Here is an 18,288-nt window from a genome sequence, read left to right on the forward strand (position 1 = left end):
CCCCAAAGCTTCAGGGATGTATGCTATTGCATAAAATTCCTGCATGGTTCTTGCTCTCTCCTCTGATGTGCACGAGAAACACATATGCTCCCTTGCATGTTGTAGCACTGTATATAGAAACTGATGAACTATTCTGGAAGCTGAGGCCATTGGCACACCTAGTATATCCCTTGTGGGTCTTTAAAAAGTACCTGTAGCTAGTATACATAAAGATACACATGACTTTGTTTCCACTAGGGTGGGTTTTCAATGATTTCCCTAGGGCCTGTGATGAGGGTGGCAGAGGTTACATATTTCCTCTAGTGTTTCCCTCTCTATCCAATATCATGCTACACTTTCTGTGTCATGTAGTCCTAGCTAAGTTAAGCACCCTCATCCTTCTTGGCTGACATCTGGCAGTAGCAGTACCTTGGATTAAAGCATATCTCACATACAGGTTAATAATGCCATCAGCAACTCCTAACATTTTTTTCTAGGTGTAGTCATGGCTGTAATCCAAAGAGTTTTGGATTTCAGGGCAAATAGCTACACTACGTGTACCTGATTGTTTTTTGGTTCCTGAAGAGCTCCACCGTGTTGGATAGGTTAAATAATAAGTAATTCATCTACTTATGCCTTCATTAGCATATTCTGCCATTTACCCTTGTTTTGAGACTCTATACTAAGTGTCGAGCTGTTTAATGAATACTAAATACTGGGCTATCATATGTGTAAACAATAGCTGCACTTAGTGCAGCTGTCTATGGAGCCAGCCTACTGTTTTTCATTAGTACTCATTGTGAATATGTTACCAACCACAAAGCTATATTCAGTGACTAAATCCCATGTAACAGTTACTGATCATCTAATTAATTATTTTTATATAAATGTCAAGATGTCATCATTAACAGTTATGCACAGGACATATACACATATTTTTTTTCCTTCTGGCATTCTCCCCATGACAGAGACAACCAAAAATGAATTTTCTGTGCAGTTAAAAAAAAATGTGTCACTTTTATCTTGTAGAACATTCACTGCCCAAACTGTTGACCAAAGGTACAAATATGACAATTCTGCATTATGAAGGAAGTTTATCTCATAGTATATACTGACTGTACATGCTGCTGATTTAAATAATAGCAAATCTATGAACATCTTCTACTTATTGACTTAAAGAAGCAGCTATAGACATCTGACATTATTTTCTTGTCATGAAGAAAGCAGTGCAACAAATGAGCAGCAGTAATACAGCACCATTATTGGAACTGTAGAAGTTTCATGAACAGTGTGTAGCATTTCTTAAAATGTTGTTTACTTATGAAAGGTAGTCGCGACAAAGAGTTGTTCTACAAAATCCCAGTAAACAATACAAGTTTCTTTCAAAGGCAAACTTGGCTACGTGTGTGTGTGTGTGTGTGTGTGTGTGTGTGTGTGTGTGTGTGTGTGTGTGTGTGTGTGTGTGTGTGTGTGTATGTGTGTATGTGCAAAATAATGTCTGGATTCAAACTATATCCAAATTTTAAACTGAGGTGAAAGTCTTAGGAATTCATATTGGGAAAATACAGCTACATGAATTCTCCCATGAGCATTCATTGCTACACTAAGGCATATATATCAGTAACAGCTTAGAACAAACACTAGGGTGCAGCCAAATACTAGATAACTGTTTGTGGAACAAAGAACTGCAACAGTACCTCTCAACCTCTTAAAGCAAGAAATCTGGACAAAGCCATAAATAAAAATGGGACAAAGGCCCAAAAAAAGGGGACAAATTTTAAATATTGCTCTTACAAACTTAGAAAGTTGATAGAATAACAGGTTTTGCATTAGCATGAATTCTCTAAAGGATATGAAGTCTGAAACTCAAATGTCTGTCATTATTTTCTAACTTCAGTCTTTAATGATTTTGCCACTAATTTGTCAGAAAACCATAATGTTATGAAAAATGGACCAAAAATATGAGGCAAAATATGGATTCTCTGCGAAAAAGCATTCTATAGCTATGTCAAGCATTTCGATGGCAACACCCAGATCTGCTCTGAGTTACAGCACAAAGGCACGAAAATTATAGAACCAACTGATATTGCCAACATCCTGGCAGATAGATTCAGTGCTAACTTTACCCCCCCTCACCCCCTAAAGGGCCCATATCTATACAGGAAGAATGCAGAGTCCCTGTAATCACAACTACGCAGGTAAAAGCTGCACTCTCTAAAGCTAAAAACACAGCATCCATGGCACCGGACAACATCCCAGGCTGTGTTTTACACAAACTTCAGAATGAACTGGCTCCTCACTTAAGCACCATGTTCAATAATAGTCTCACATCAGGCTTGTGCCCACTGAATGGCTCACAGCAACAGTTATCCCACTCCACAAAGTGGGAGCCACCACTAATCCCGGGAACTATTGACCTATTAGCCTGATGAGCCTGGTCTGGAAGGCCATGGAACGTATCATCATACAACTCATAAACAAAGACATTGGTAACCTCCAAACTCTGGATCCCACCCAGTTCGGGTTTGTGAAAGGCAGATCATGCCTCCTGAACCTGATCGACATCTTTGTGGCAGTCACCAAAGCTGTAGATGAGGGTAAGGTGGTTCACACAGCCTAGCTTGACCTCGCCAAGGCTTTTAACACCATCCTCCATTCTGGAATTATAGCTAAACTCACTAAACTAGGTATAAATCCCTACATCACAAAATGAGTTGCCAACTGGCTCACTGACAGAAACCACACTGTAAATGTTGCAGACTCCAAATCTGACCTCAAAGCAGTGATAAGTGGAGTACCACAGGGTTCTGTCCTGAGACCTCTCCTGTTTAGTATCTACTTCTCCAAAGTACAGGCTAACACAGAAGGCCTCTGGCTAATGAAGTTCGCAGATGACTGCAAACTAGGAGCCATAGTCAAATCCCCAAACGATGTGGATATCCTACAGAAGGGCCTCGCTGAGACAGATGCCTGATGTCAGAGCCATGGCCTCAAGCTCAATGCCAAAAAGTGCAGTGTCATCCCCTTTGGTAAAAACTCTGTATCCATGAACTACCACATAGGCAGCAATCTACTTAACACCGAATGTGTGATAAGAGACCTTGGGACCCAGGTGGACAGTAGTCTCTCCTTTGATAGTCACATCACCACAGTAGTCAGGAAGTCCTTCTATGTGCACACCTCATCATAAAAGAGTTCTCATCCAGGAAAAAAGAGGTCATTGTTCCCATCTACTTGACACTCATTAGACCCATTATAGAGTGCAACCCCCCTTTTGGAATGTACCTCACAAGACATCTGCAGCAGCTTAGAAAGGCCACAGAAGTGCCTCACAAAGAGGATTACTGGCCTCAAACAAATGCCCTACACTGACTGCCTCAAAAACTCCAGCTTTACTCCGTGGCATATCGCCTACTCCAAGGTGATCTCTGCCTAACATATAAAACTATGTCAAACCCAGAGCTGTTGCACATGCTACACCTAAAGAAATCCCAATCCCTCCAAGCTACATGCTCTAGGGACCTAAACCTTGTCACCACAATAAACAAGACATGCTGGAGGGATAGATTCCTGTCCCAAAGACTTCACATACTCTGGAACAGGCTACCCATCTATGTCAAGCAAAGTTCTTCATTAGCACTCTTCAAGAAAAATCTTGATGAGTGGATCACTTCTGTGTCTCTGCTCGACAGTGGCACAGGAAAATAACTTTCTTGGGTGGCATAAGCCAGGAAATCTTGTTGGCTAGGCTTACGTAGGCCCTTAGGTCGATAGCCTAGTACCTACCTATGAACCTAAAAAAATCTGTACAGTTGAGAGGTATGTGACCTAAACTATCAGTGGTGAAGAGAAGTTGTTGTTTTGCTTTGGGCTTTTCCCGGTTAGGGTCACCACAGCAGAACTCCGATCCACTAATGATTGGCAGTCGACATTTTATGGTGCTGAGGTGCCAGCCCGACACCCAACCTTCAATGAAGGCACACCCATTCACGCATGTCTTTTGAATGCCACTCGACCATGGGGAGGACATGCAGACTCCACACAGAAGGTGCTCCAGCCAAGAATCGAATGGGAGAACCTCTTGCTGTGAGGCAACAATGTTACTGCTGCACCACCGCGGCTTACAACAGTGGTGAATAAAAGTGAATGCAATTATTTTGTTAACACACTTATCTGGGTGAAAAGAGTCTTATAACAGGGAACACTGCTATAAGGTGAAGTCTAAGAAGCCAAACTTGGATAAAATTAGTTTATTTAATACTACATCCATGTGAGACACAAGACACATGCACATGTGCACTCACGCACACACACACACACACACACACACACACACACACACACACACACACACACACATACACACTGCACACTAGCAACTTTGTTACATACAAACAATTTATTTATTTTTCATTAATTTGAAATTTCTTAACTGGCTAGTCGAAATGTGCAAATTAGCAATTTTCAAAGGACTAGAGTCACATATATAGCATATACAAAAGCAAAATGCATACAAACCAGAAGAACAGTTTACAGCACAAACAGGCTACAGTGAAGATAACAAATTAAGAAAATAGGTAATCAGAAACTGTCTTAAGGCGCCTTTAAAGTGCAAGGAATATTTAGCACCAGATGGTGGATCCTCTGAGTAGGTGCTATACTAGATGGCAATTTCCACACATTTGTGTACAAGAGATGTACATGTAAAGCAATTTGAATATACTGGTTAAACTAAAGTCTCTGATTTGTCTGGCAAGGAATTCAAGGACCTACAATCCTCAGCTTTACAAACAGTGTGCGTGAGCGCATGTGTGTGTGTATGTGAAGAGGGGGGTTGTAAAGGAGTTAGCCAGTTAAACTGTCATAAAATGCACTATAGCTGGCATCTTAGTCTGCTACAAAAACATGTCTTTTAGTTCTGTCGTATGCAAAGCTAACTTTATAGATGTCTATCTTTGTAACTGCACTTGTAGCTGTGAGAGGATGAGGAGGCCTTTTTTTGGCAATAAAGTAATCCCAAGTCTGAATGAGTTGTTTTCAGAACAGAGAAGATCTGCAAAGACAATATACATTGTCTCATTAAGTAGCAAGCCACGTTATTTCAGGACATTCACCTGCTGACTGTGAGCATCAGATAAGCACCTGATGGCCATGGCAGTGAAATTTCTTGTTAACATATCGCCTACATCTTTGAGATATTAAGGAACAAGGTTTTGCCCAAGATTAACTTTTTCTAAACATGTATTCCATGATTATAATTACCTATATCACTGAGCATGCATGAAGAAATGTGTTGGAAAGAAAACAGGCAAAGGAATCATATCACAGAATTTTAAAGTAAGAGAACTACAAAATTCATCTGCACCCATATTTATTTGGTTATTGGCAATTCAACTCTCCAAAATACTGATTTAAACAAGACTAGAAACAGCTCAAGTAATTCATTGAAGCCATGACATAAATAAAGCAGAATATGATAATCACTAAAGAGGACAGTGTTTTCCTTTTGATGTCCATTCACTTAATTATTTTTATGCTGGAAAGTCAAGTACTGCATGTACTGTATCAAAGTCTCCCTCTAGTGGGTAAATATGACATACATAAACTGTGGTAAATTGTACATGTCATTTTTTACCACTGCAACTGCTTTCTTAAAGATTTTTTTGCAATAACAGCTGGGTAAAAGTAGTGGAATAGAGCAAGAGGTAGATGTGATAACAAGCTGATAAAATGGTCACTGGTTCAGGAAAAGGAGAGATACAGTGACATACCTGGGACACATTGTGGCATAAACTAGTACTGAAAAGATTTTGTAGACTCTGCAAAAATATTTGGCAGTGTATTTGTTGTCATTTTCTGTAGACAAAAGTTTGCATTTATGAGTCCAACAGCCTCCATTATTTCTACAGCCACCTCTCTCTCTCTTTCTCTATGTATATATATATATATATATATATATATATATATATATATATATATATAGAGAGAGAGAGATAGATATAAATATGTATATATATATATATATATATATATATATATAAACTCAAGTTCTGAGTAACTTGATTAATCAGGATGCTGCTCTTACATTATTATAATTAAACTAGAGAAAAAGAAAGCTGGTAATGTTTTTTATTTCTTAAATTAGTTAACAAGGATTTCAACATAATCAGCTCCAGGTCGTTAGGCAAGAAGTTGTTTAGTATGACAAGTCAAACCAAACAAAACAATTTTTAATTGCATAAATGTGTCACATGAGCTTTCGTATTAGAAAGTGTTTTGATTTCATAGAAATGTAAAAGCAGTTTAAACAAGCTGGGTTTAGGGGCAGAAGCACTTTCAGAAACACAAACTGCAACAGAGAGAGAGAGAGAGAGAGAGAGAGAGAGAGAGACAGGGTGAGTGACAAAAAGGAGAGCTGAAAGCTGGGTGGCTAGTGACAGAGTGGGTCCTTACTAGACTGAGTTCTGTTTCAACTGATACTTTTGTACGTGAATATCACTGGCAAGGAATCATTCAGCAATGCTGACAAGCTGTTAATGGAAGCGGGTGCCCCAAGCTGATCCAGTTCCAGCTTCTTTCATGGCAAATCTTTCCATCTGAAGTAACAAGCTGTGGGAAGGAAAACATGTCAAGATAAATAAAAGTGAAATGTAAATGATTTCAGTGTGTTTTACTTATATTTCTTTTTGACTTGTGTACTTACATATAATGTTGCTGAAAGTGGCTCTGATCTGGTGCATGAAATATTCGGTCTAAGCTGTTCGGTGAGAAGGGAGGGGGATGGGTTTTGGATATTTGGCATGTGCTGCAGATTCTGGCTTTTTTCCTTTTTTTCTTTCCTAGTTTAACATAAGTCTGACTGCTGGCATCTTTTCCATTGTTGGGACTGGGGAGATCTCCTTAGAAACAGAAGCAAACAGAAGTGCACTCAGTAAACAGGTCTGTGCCTTCATGCAGCATATAACTAAAGCTGTCAGTATGCATAACTTGCTCTCATAGTTTTCATCTCATTGACACGCCGGAAGAAAAGTTCCAATTTTTCATTAAGAAGGCTGCATTTAGTACTAGAATCTACTTTCCTTAGCACTATATATTACCCAGAGCACAACAGCACTGAGTGATTTCCAACTTCTAACCCACTTTGTCAATGACAGTGGCATTCTGTGATGATTAATCACTGATTCTCTATTTATGGACCTTACAGACTATATAGCTTTCCTGTTAATAGATGTTACCTTGAATTCCTGAATAAACATCTCATCATTCTGCTTCTAAATGAGGTTTGGGAACAAACCAATTTGTCCAGGGACACCTTTAGTGTTTGGGATTTATGAGGAGATGATAAGGGGAGGGGTTAAGGTCTGGAGGGGGGGAAGGGATATTAGGGCTGGGATGAAAGTGGAAGGAGATCAGGTAGTGCTGTGGGTAAAGAAGGGTTAAATTAGGAGGGAGGAGAGTTTGGGAAGGAAGTGAGATAGGCATGAGGAGGGGCTTAAGGGATCTTATGTGACTGTAGCTGGGTTGGGGATCAGATTTAGGTGTGAACTTTTTACCTACCCTACCTCCCTTCTTTGAGGACATTGAGGATTTGGTTATTACTTCTGTGGGTTGGGTACTTGGGCAGGCTTGTCCCTCTTCTGTTCCCCCCTCTGATGTTTGTGTTTGATTCAAGGAATTAGGGAGATGAAACTGAGTGGTGAGTTGCTGGTTTGATAAATAAGAGTAAGCAAGCGGTGGTGACAAAACTGCTTATTCTGGGCAGGGTAAGCAGGGATATCCTGCCTTGTTGAATGGTTACATGGATGTTCATGCTGTGATTAATAAATTTAAAATGTTGTTCAACAAAGTTATGTTTAAGAAAGTTTAATAAAGGTCGTCAAATGCCACTTGGTGTGATGTGTTTTATTGAGGGGGACTGGGACAATATGTTATACTACCTGTCTTTACAAATGCAGACAAAAAAAAAACGATATGCAAATAGCAACAAATGAATGACAAATGTGCAGCACTGATCCTTATATAGCAGTCTCAAGCAAGAAAACAAAAATTTATTATATTTCAGTAATCTACAGAAAATGCACAAAAACTACTTGTTCAGGTTTAGATACTATATTGAACATGGGATGGTAAAACTAAAGTCCCCAAAAAAGGCCTTATGTAAAATGAAAGTTAGTGCTTTTTGTCTGCAAATTTTCTGGTGGTTGTTAAAAGAACATAATAACTGTATTATTTTATGAGTTGTATAATTTGTATATGTCTGGTGCAAGTCTGAAGTACATATGTGACAGTAATCATGCTAGCAATACTTATTGAAAGTTGTACAAAAAAAAAAAAAACATCCTGGAGATTTAAAAATGCCTTAGTCATGATGGTGGCCACATCAAGTAGCTCCTCATCATAAATATAGTAGGGACCTATGTGATGATTGTGTTAGACTGACCTTTAGACCAATTTGTAGCCAGAGCAAAGGGCTGCTTTGTACACATTGACCATGCACAGGCTACTAGTATATTCGTCCTACAACCAGACATACAGAAGTGGCTCTGCTTGACAGGGGCACAGGAAAATAATTTTCTTGGGTGGCAAAAGCCAGGGTACTATTTGGCTAGACTTATATAGGCCCTAGGGCCAATAGCCTAGTACCTACCTATGAACCTATGAATATTAATGTGGTGAATTACTGTTGCGACTCTACACAAGATCTATGCAGACGGATGCCTTCTGGATTAAAGTAAGGCAATGATTGGTAAGTGCTGAGTGCAGACATGGCAGTAGGGGAGCAAAAACACCAGTAAATGACAGAAGACTGGAAACATAGCAGGGAATGTTAGCACCCGATAGAGAAGAGGGTATAGTTTATACATAGTTATCTATCTGAAATACCTGAACAGAGACAAAATATGAAATTCATACAGGATAGGAGGGATACAATAAAGTAACATGATGCACTGACTTACACTACTCCTGACAACAACATATTTATTTTATCAGTATACCTGTACTATAACGGTTAAAAAAAAAAAAATATATATATATATATATATATATATATATATATATATATATATATACATATACACACACACACACACACACACACACACACACACACACACATATATATATATATATATATATATATATATATATATATATATATATATCAACTCTGAGGAGATTTGAACCCGTTATTCTGTTTAGTGACATAATATGTCTCTAGGAAGGCCTAATATAAAAGGCAACCTGACATGCAGTATTACAGACAGGAGATTAACATTTGGGGCTGTGTAGCCAGACCAACGTGTGCCTGTAGTCAATGCTGTATTTAGTGTCTGATAATACTATATGTATAAAAAGTAAACATGCTGATCATACATATGTATTTCAATCACATGACAGGTGAAGGACATCCACTATTATTGCAAGTTGTGAAACGTCCAGCAAACCCATAATGATGATCTTACATGTATGGACCTTGTACAGTGATACTATTTGGCAGAAAAATATACATGACATGTTTTTTCTTCATCACAGCAGTGTTGGGAGTGTGAGGATTAAATGCAATGGCATCCTCATCATTGTTAGAGAAAAGACACAACATAAAGATCCACTTGTCCACCTATACTGGAGGAGGCATGCAGGAACACTTAGAACATTGCAATGTCATACTAATGCCTTTGACATATGCTAGTAATGGCAGATGATCCATTGGTTTATTAACATTATACATTACTGTGCAATATGTACTACTTTTGCTATTAAAAGCCGGGCATCTTTACAACTGTATGTATATTTACTCCAGTGCTCTCTTAGGTACTCCAGACTGCTCCTTTGCATTTGCCTACTCCTTTCAAGCTCTTGGGGCTGGAGACATAAAAAATGGCATAATGTAAAATTTGTGGATGGTGCACAATGCCAGGTTATTTCAGTAGCTAAAACAGATTATAGTATGGAGGTGGTGACTATGCCTTAACTCCTCCCTCCCATGGGGGTTGGAGAAGAAGCTTGTAATGAGTCATGTTGCTGTAATGGTCACGGCAGTTTTCCTGTATGTGTGGTGTTCCAGTAGCATGGTTGACAGCCTTAGCCAAGCTGTTCCAGGCATCAGCCTAGTATTATGACCCTTGTATAGCTCCCTGCAAGAGCCTATGCTTGCACTCCTTATGGACGATATCCATAAAAGTCCTTGACACCTTTCCTGTTTTGGATCATCTTGTCAATGTTTGGTACAGTATCAGTGAAAAAAGTACTGGCTCAAATCTCTTGAGGCCTGCTCTTCTGTTTTATGCTTACACTCCTGCAAATGTATAACATTCCCCTGTGATGTATTACGCTGACATATTCAGTGGGACTCCTGCTCAAGTTGTCTGTGCAGTGTTTGGATAACATACCACTGAATAGATTAATGGGTCCATATCTCTTTTGTGGTGAATATTTTCTCATGATATTTATATTATAGTACAGGTACATTGATAAAACTCTGATGCTGTACAAACTGATGTAGTTTGGCATATCAGGCTACTTTACTGTATCATACCTGTGCTATCCGAGTTCAGGTATTTCAGGTTGCTATCTGAGTGTATGAGTCATTACTCCTTCATTTTTCTGTTCTGCATCCCTGCTTTGGTTAGCAGTGGGCTTTGCATCCTTCTGTCAGTTTCTGTTGTTTTTATTGCTCTACTACCACCCTTAGCCATCCTTGTTTTACTCTCTTCCATAACACATTTCTCTGCATATCTGTTATCATGAGTTACAGCAACAGCTAAGCACCTTGTTATTACTATCTCTGTGCATGATTTCAAAATGACTTTCTTGCCCAAAGAAAGACAAAATATCCTAACGATCCTGAAATAACCAACTAGTTTGTTTGTGTTTTTCGGCTTTTCCCGGTTAGGGCTTTCCACAGTGGAACTCCGGTCCGCTAATGATTGATAGTGGATTTTTACGTACTGGGTTACCAGCCCTGATGCACAACCTTCAAAGAAGGCATGCCCCATTCATGTATGCCTCCACACAGAAGACGCTCTAGCTGAGAATCGAACGGGACAACGTCTTGCTATGAGGTGACAATGCTACCGCAGCACCACCACCGCAGTATATGAAATAACCAACCAATAACAACAAAATATATAAAGTAGAAAAAAAACAAAACAACCCTACTTTATATCCAGCTACAAATATATACAAGAGTAGAGGGAAGGTGGGTGGGTGTGTCTACTGCAGTAGTGAGAAATTCAAATATCTCATGTTATGGGTAAGAGCAACTTATACAAATGTACTATGTTTATCATTCCCACTGCTACAGTAGGCCTTAGGCTATATGGGCACATTGTGAAGGAATCCAGTTTGTGATGCTTTGTAAAAGGATGTATAGAAGACCATGTATCTACCTCTACAATGTTTCTAGTGCCCATCCCTTTCCAGTACACCACTGAAGAAGACAAGGCTCTAGTGTAATGTGCCTTGACACTGCTTGGAATGCACTTAATATGGTGGAAATAACAAAATACTGCTGAGGACAACCACCTAGAAACTGTCTGTTTAGATACAGGATATCCTATTTTTGTACTTTGATAAGAAATAAATAGCTGATCATCTTTTCTAAAGGGCTTACTTCTGTCAACTTAATACCTGATGTGTCTGTGTAAGCCCAGAACATGCAGAATATATTCTTCTTGGTTTTTAGGTCCTGTGTAAAAAACTGGGAGATTGATGGCCTGATTCAAAGTAATCTCTGAAACCACTTTGGGCATGAATGAGGGGGTTTTCTACTTAAAGGCACCCTATCTCTATGGAAAATTAGATAGTCTACCCACCATGAGAGCTTGCAACTCAGATTGCCTTCTTGTAGATGTCAGAACAATGATGAGTACTGTTTTCCAAGTCAAGAACTTTAAATCAGCTTCACGGGTAGGTTCAAAAGGTGACAAAGTAAATTTTTCCCAGAAATAGTTGAGATACCAAGGAAGAGCAACAGGCTTACTAGGAGATCTCAGGTGAAAAACTTCTTTCAGAAATTGTTTAACAGCGAACAGAGAAAGAGGAGGATCTGCAGGCAGACATGCTGAAGTGACTACAAGGTGAACCTTTGTAGAGGAATAAGCAAGGTTAGTGGAAAGTAACTCACACAAATATTTGAGCACTAGTGGTAAAAAATTCCTGATGGGCCTCTGCTTATTGGTTAGGTACCAAGTAGAAAATTGCTTCCAAGTACCAACATAGGATTTTCTAGTAACAGGCTTCCTTGCCACCTTTAGCACCTGCTGTACATCCTCATGAAATAAGTGCCAAAAAGGTGTTAAAAATGAATCATTTAGGCAGTCAGTTGAAGTTGATTGATAGTGAAGTGTATTAAACTCTCCCTGTCTTGTGTGAGTAGATCCAGTCTGTGAGGAAGTTAATCATAATTGCCTTTGGCCAGTTCCATAAGAAGGTTGAACTGATGTTGCCTTGACCAAAAGGGAGTTGTCACAATGATGTTTGTGATGCCTTTTCGAATCATCAGAATTACCCTGGATATCAGTGGAATAGGTGGAAACACATAAAGGAAAATTCCCTTCCATGACAATAAAAATGTATCTGTTTTCCAGGCTTGCTCGAGAGGAGACCTGGAAAAAATGTGCTTAGTTTGTTTTGAAAGGAAGTGAATAGATCTATTGGAAATGCTCTACATAACTGGATACATTCCTGCAAGACATCATCATTCAGTTTCAATTCATGAGGGTCTGTTCTGGTACTACTCAGCTTGTCTGCCACTGTTTGCTTTAATAGAATATAGGATGCCTGGAGGGTTAAGAAATGCTGAAGACCTATCTCCCAAGCTATCACTACCAGCCTGCGTAGGGGCTGTTACCTTGTACATCCCTGATTGGAGAGGTCCTGAGGACCAAAGGTGATGAAAAGACTTTAAGACATGGATCACAGACATCTCTTAAAAACTGATGTGTTTTGATCTATCTGATGGATTACCTATGCCTTGTACTTTTATCCTTCTATTGCTTCTCAAGCAAAGTCTGATGCAGCTGTGGTGACAGATTGGTTTGGGGTCTGAGAAGAAAATAGAAGACATTGGTTTAGTTGAATTTGTTGTCTCTAGCAGTACAGTACCCTTGTTGTAAAGCCCAAATTTTGAATTTGATAACACAGAAAATGCAAATGCTATGTCCATTTTTTTTTAGAAACCACTGTTTATTTCTCATGTGTATTCTGGTAAGAGGTATCATGAAAATCATGAAAATACATGAAATCTAGGATTCTGAGAAATTATCTTGTCAAAATCTGAGACTGATTGGAAAAACTCCATAAAAAGGCCCCACCTTGTCACATGATAAAAATGTCTTTTGAGGAGAAGAATCTTACGGCATTCCAGAAACACACAATCCTGTGAAATTTAGTTAGGGAGGATATCTCAGTAGTTATCTGGAAGTCCAGATTGGTCAGAAGAGGCATAACTCATGTTAATGACTCGACATCTGAATAAAGACTCCACAGTGATAAACAAGTCATCTAAACAGGGAAAGATGTGAATGCCACTTAGTCTTCAATAAGCTATGACTGGGGCTATACATTTTGTAAATACCCTTGGAGCTGTAGATAAACAAAAGGGCAATGCAGAGAACAGATAATTAAGGCTACCACCTGTCCCTCTTTGAGCAGTTGTGTTCTGTGAAAAAGCACTAAAACTGGCAAATGTTCTTAGATTTTAGGACACAACATATTTCTTTTTTTTTTTTTTGTAGTTGCATAAAACAGTTATTGTGTATTTGAAACACCTAAATGTTATATGAAATAGCATAAGCAACTCAAAATGCTACAAGAATAAACTTTTATTTGGGCAAAAAAATGAATGTCTGTACTTTTAACTGGCCCTTGGTATGTTTTGTTCTGCTCAGTCTCACATTTCTACAAAAAATTTCCAACTTTGCGCATTTGAAAAGGTGACAACTCCACTGATAATGTGACATAGAAACACAGAACCTTAGAAATTTCCTGAAACCTACGGATATGGGAATATGGTAGTAAGCATCTTTTAAGTCTAGAGTTTCCAAGTAACTCATGAGAGGAATAAGAGGTAACAGGTTCTGTAAGGTCAACATTTTGAACTTTGGAACTTTCCTGCACAGATTAATAAATAAAAGACCTAGTTCTGGTCTCCAAGTGGTCTCTTTCTTCAGCACCATAAAAATTCTGGAAGAGAAATATTTTATCCTTTAACGTAAAAGAACTGGTTCTATGACTTCTTGGATGTGTAAAGATGAAAAAAAGCGTAGGAAGAATTCTGTTTGGTTTGTAGGGTGGGGTACACCCCTGTGACACACATGCACTGGCCCAGTAATCAAGGAGCCTCAATCCTCACCACTAGCACCAGTGAGGGGCATGCACACTGAGAGGGATAACAAGTACACACACAGTAAACTACAATTTCCCTAAAGAGCACATAGAGATCGCAGTCAGTCTGGGGCTGGTTTCTCCCTCTCTCTCCAGATCTGCAATAAAAGTCCCCACTGGCACAACTATAGAGTGGAGTCCTTAACCAGGGTTTCAAGTAAGTCTTGCCAGCACTCTCTCTGTTCAGACAGTGCTTCGTGTCCCTGCCCATGTAGCTGACACACACACACACACACACACACACACACACACACACACACACACACACACACACACACACACACACATACACACACACACACACTTTCAAATATGATTTATATACAAACACACAGACACTCCTGGGGGGAAGGCTGGCACAGGTTCACTAGCTATGCCCCTTCTGCCCAGGCTATAAGGTAGTAATCCACACCAGAACCCCTACTTGTCAGCTACTATAAGACCCTTCCCAAAGGGTGACCAATTCCACTGTTTAATATTACTGTTATCCAAACAGGAAGTGTGACCAAATGTTTAAGGCTATTCTAGATTGGCTTAGTACAGTATCACCAAATACATGCAAGTACTCTTAAGTGCTTAAATTATCCCTACACAAAACAGCCACACTTGAAAGGTTTAAAATATAATAAATAGTAAAACACAAGACAATGCTTATTCATTCAACACAGTGACAATAGAGAGTCCAGAAATCACAGGAAATACTTTAAAACAACATTGTAGGATAGCCTGACATAAATATAGAAAACAGCTAGCCTATTCTTGCTATTTCTATCTATCTCTAAGAGAAATCACTGTTCTAAATACTACTTACAGAGCAAAGGTAAAGTGCTGGTGAGTTGATGTGTTCAGGTTTAGACAAAAATGCAAAATGCTATCTTTCTTTCTGTCCTTAAATTGATAATACACAGTACTGCTGAGTCATTTCAGATTACATCATTCCTGTCTCTTCTCTGATTAAGTTTCCCAGGATCACAGAACTTAAAATTTAACATTTCTCTTTTGATCGCCACCTGCCAGGAAGCCACAGCAATAAAAGACACTTTACATGTGAGACCTAGTCATTATCTATGTCTAAAGACAATAGAAAGAATTTCTAGCCCAGACATTCTGTCTCCGAGCTTGAGATCAAGCAGTCATAACATGCTTTACTAATCCCCTTTCTTCCAGCAGGGTGCACTATGGTTACATTTTTGAATCAGAGCATAACACAGTTTTCTTACATTTGTTACACAAGCCTGTGAATCATATTAATATTTACAATGACATAGAATTATTTACAAAATTTTATCTAGCTAAGCTGGCAGCCTTCACACTCCCAAAAAATAAATTTGTGTTTCTTGTGCCATTTGTAATGCTCCTGCACCACCGTTAGCTCCCAAGAGTCTGAAACAATCTTTTGCAAAAAGAGACTGCTGAGGGACAGTTTTTGGGATGGATTTATAGAGATATTGGCTGAGAGAGAGTGAAGAGGGTAAGAAATGCTAGCATAGTCATTCTGCACTGTTTTCTGTCCTTTTTTCTAAAAAGATCCCTTTGGTCATCTCTTTTTCTTTGCATTTTTGTTTGCCAGAAAAGGAATGAATTAATTTGTTTCTTTTTTCTGTAAGAGGGAGACCTTTAAGACTGATATTCTCCCTTTCATTATATTGTTTGAGAACCTGGGTAACAGAAGAGTTAAACAATGCCTCCTTATCTAAAGCTGAATCCAAGATTTCAGACTTTATCTCTTCAGCAAACATTTTGTTACATACCCAAGCATATCTTCTCAACAGTGGCCCTAGCCACACCATATGCACAATCATATACTCTTCAAAGTATGTTTAGATACCTGTAGAAACAGTTTTGTTTAGAAAAAAGTTTTCTTCTTTTGGAAGAGTGGAAAGTGATTCCCAATGATTGTCCATATGACATAGTATAAACTTCTACATATATGTCTGGTAATTCAGAAATTTGAAGACTAAAGTGGAAAAAGTAAACATTCTCATACTTATTCAGTCAAGCACTTTACATTCCTTATCAACAGGTGAAGGGATGGTATTGAGCAGTGGTCTATTGTCAGTATGAAACACAGGTGAAATGGCAACTAGGTCTGACCTAAAGTGAGAGAACATAAATTTATTAAAATGAGTTACCTTATACAGCTTATCCTCTTTTTTGGGGGGAACTGATTGCTGGGTATTAGAATGAATGCAGGTAACATTCAACACATCCTCCAGCGCTATCAGTATAGTAGGGATGTGAGACGAATGCGGTATATCCATTTGTAACATACCATGATATCCCCCTCACTTCAGGGGAAACACTTTATTTTTTATTTTATTTAACATTTGTTTACTGGGAAAGTCTGACTTGGAATGAAGCCAATTTTCAGCAGAGGCGCAGGGAGAAACACTCCAAACTCATGTCTTTAAAACATGGAAGGAAACCGGAGCACCCAGAGGAAACCCATACAAATGCAGGGAGGACATGTAGACTCCACACAGAAGGCATTCCAGCCCAGAATCAAACCAGAGAGCCTCTTGCTGTGAGGTGACAATGCTACCGCTGCACCACTGTGCCTTTCCATAAAAATAACTTATTCATCCTTGCAATGGTGTCATTTAAAATTCCTACACAGAAGGGTAAGAATTAAAGTTTTTCTCACAATCAGAGGGTTGAGCTTGGGAATTTGCTGGGGAAGAAGCCATATCTCTGTTAAATCAGTGTTGTTTGTGACTGTTTCCTCAGGAATAATTTGACAAGGAATGTCTGTCTGTAAATTCTTCTACATACCAGAAGTTACTGCCTGTAATGCTTGTGTAGCCAAGGTAAGGCACTCATAATATTAATTGTAATAACTTTATCAGAAAAATAATGTTCAACTTTTTTTTTATTAAGAGTTCCAGTAGAAGAGGACCAACTCAAAAGAGTGATGTCTGCCCAGACTAATGGTATGTAGCTCCAGTTACCTCAAGAATAATCTTCCACAGTATCTCCGGACCTGGAAAAAATGGTCCTCCCATGTTTGTATCAGACACAGGAACATTAAGGAGAACACCCCCCCCCCCAGTTTATGATGGATGAAATGACTACAGCATTATTGATTGAGGCAAAGATTGAACCTGCAACAATGGTAAGGACTCCTTGGAAAGTTATTTTTTTCTTTCTAGGCACTGGGGGTGAAGAGTCAGTTGGACCAGAGTGAGTAGCCATGTGGTCACCAGGAAAGAAGCAACAAAAGCAATAAGTGTAGCTGGAGTGAGTTGGTTGGAAAGTAAGTTGCCACTGAGTGTTTACAAACAGCACATTTACACTCAGAACATTCAGAGCACTTTCTTCAGCCCTTTAGGTTATAAAATATACAAGTAGAACAGAATTTCACACACACACACACACACACACACACACACACACACACACACACACACACACACACACACAGTGGTGCAGCGGTTAGTGTTGTCACCTCACAGCAAAAGGTTTTGCAAGATTACCTGCAAGTACCATTAAAAAAAACTCTAAGCTAAAATAGTGGCCCCTGACAGGAAACTTCTAATATTGTGAAAAAAATACTAGGTTTCTCAAAGGGGAAATGCCACCTATAGTAAGCAAATATATAAATTACTATTTTTCTTAAGCAGGCTATAATTCTGTGTAGAGGAGTACCCCATTCCACAAAAGGAACTTATCTTAGCTGATTGCTGCTCCTGTGAAGCTTAAAAGATGCTTTTTCTCAAGATGGTAAACAAGTACTACAGAAAGTTTCACTTTGCCTGCTATTTTCCTCCTGAGGATTAACCCTTCAGCAGTTAGAGTTAAGGAGTAGGAAAACCCAGAGTTTTTTGAAGATGGCTGGTTGTAGATTCTTAGGTGAGTAACAACCCATATAGTCTAAGGGCTACTGTAGGAGTGGGAATGATGGAAATGCAGTGTTAGCTTGGT

General features: G+C 39.0%; 1 long non-coding RNA gene across 3 annotated transcripts in view; it reads right to left on the bottom strand.

The window, feature by feature from the left end:
- LOC122798081 overlaps positions 1 to 18,288 on the bottom strand; it is a 149,240-nt gene that overhangs the window by 24,586 nt on the left and 106,366 nt on the right. The window contains exons 2-3 of one of the 3 annotated variants that reach the window (XR_006364215.1): positions 6,683 to 6,878; positions 6,064 to 6,588 (exon numbers count right to left, since the gene is read on the bottom strand). The exons of 1 other annotated variant lie outside the window; for it this stretch is intronic. This is a non-coding gene — a long non-coding RNA (uncharacterized LOC122798081). Of the gene's footprint in view, positions 1 to 6,063; positions 6,589 to 6,658; positions 6,879 to 18,288 lie in introns of those variants that run through there. One more of the 3 variants, XR_006364216.1, reaches the window with a different exon arrangement.

This window comes from Protopterus annectens, chromosome 3.part1 (assembly GCF_019279795.1).
Source record: "Protopterus annectens isolate FY-2018-M chromosome 3.part1, PAN1.0, whole genome shotgun sequence".
In the NCBI taxonomy this organism is placed as follows: Eukaryota; Metazoa; Chordata; order Ceratodontiformes; family Protopteridae; genus Protopterus; species Protopterus annectens.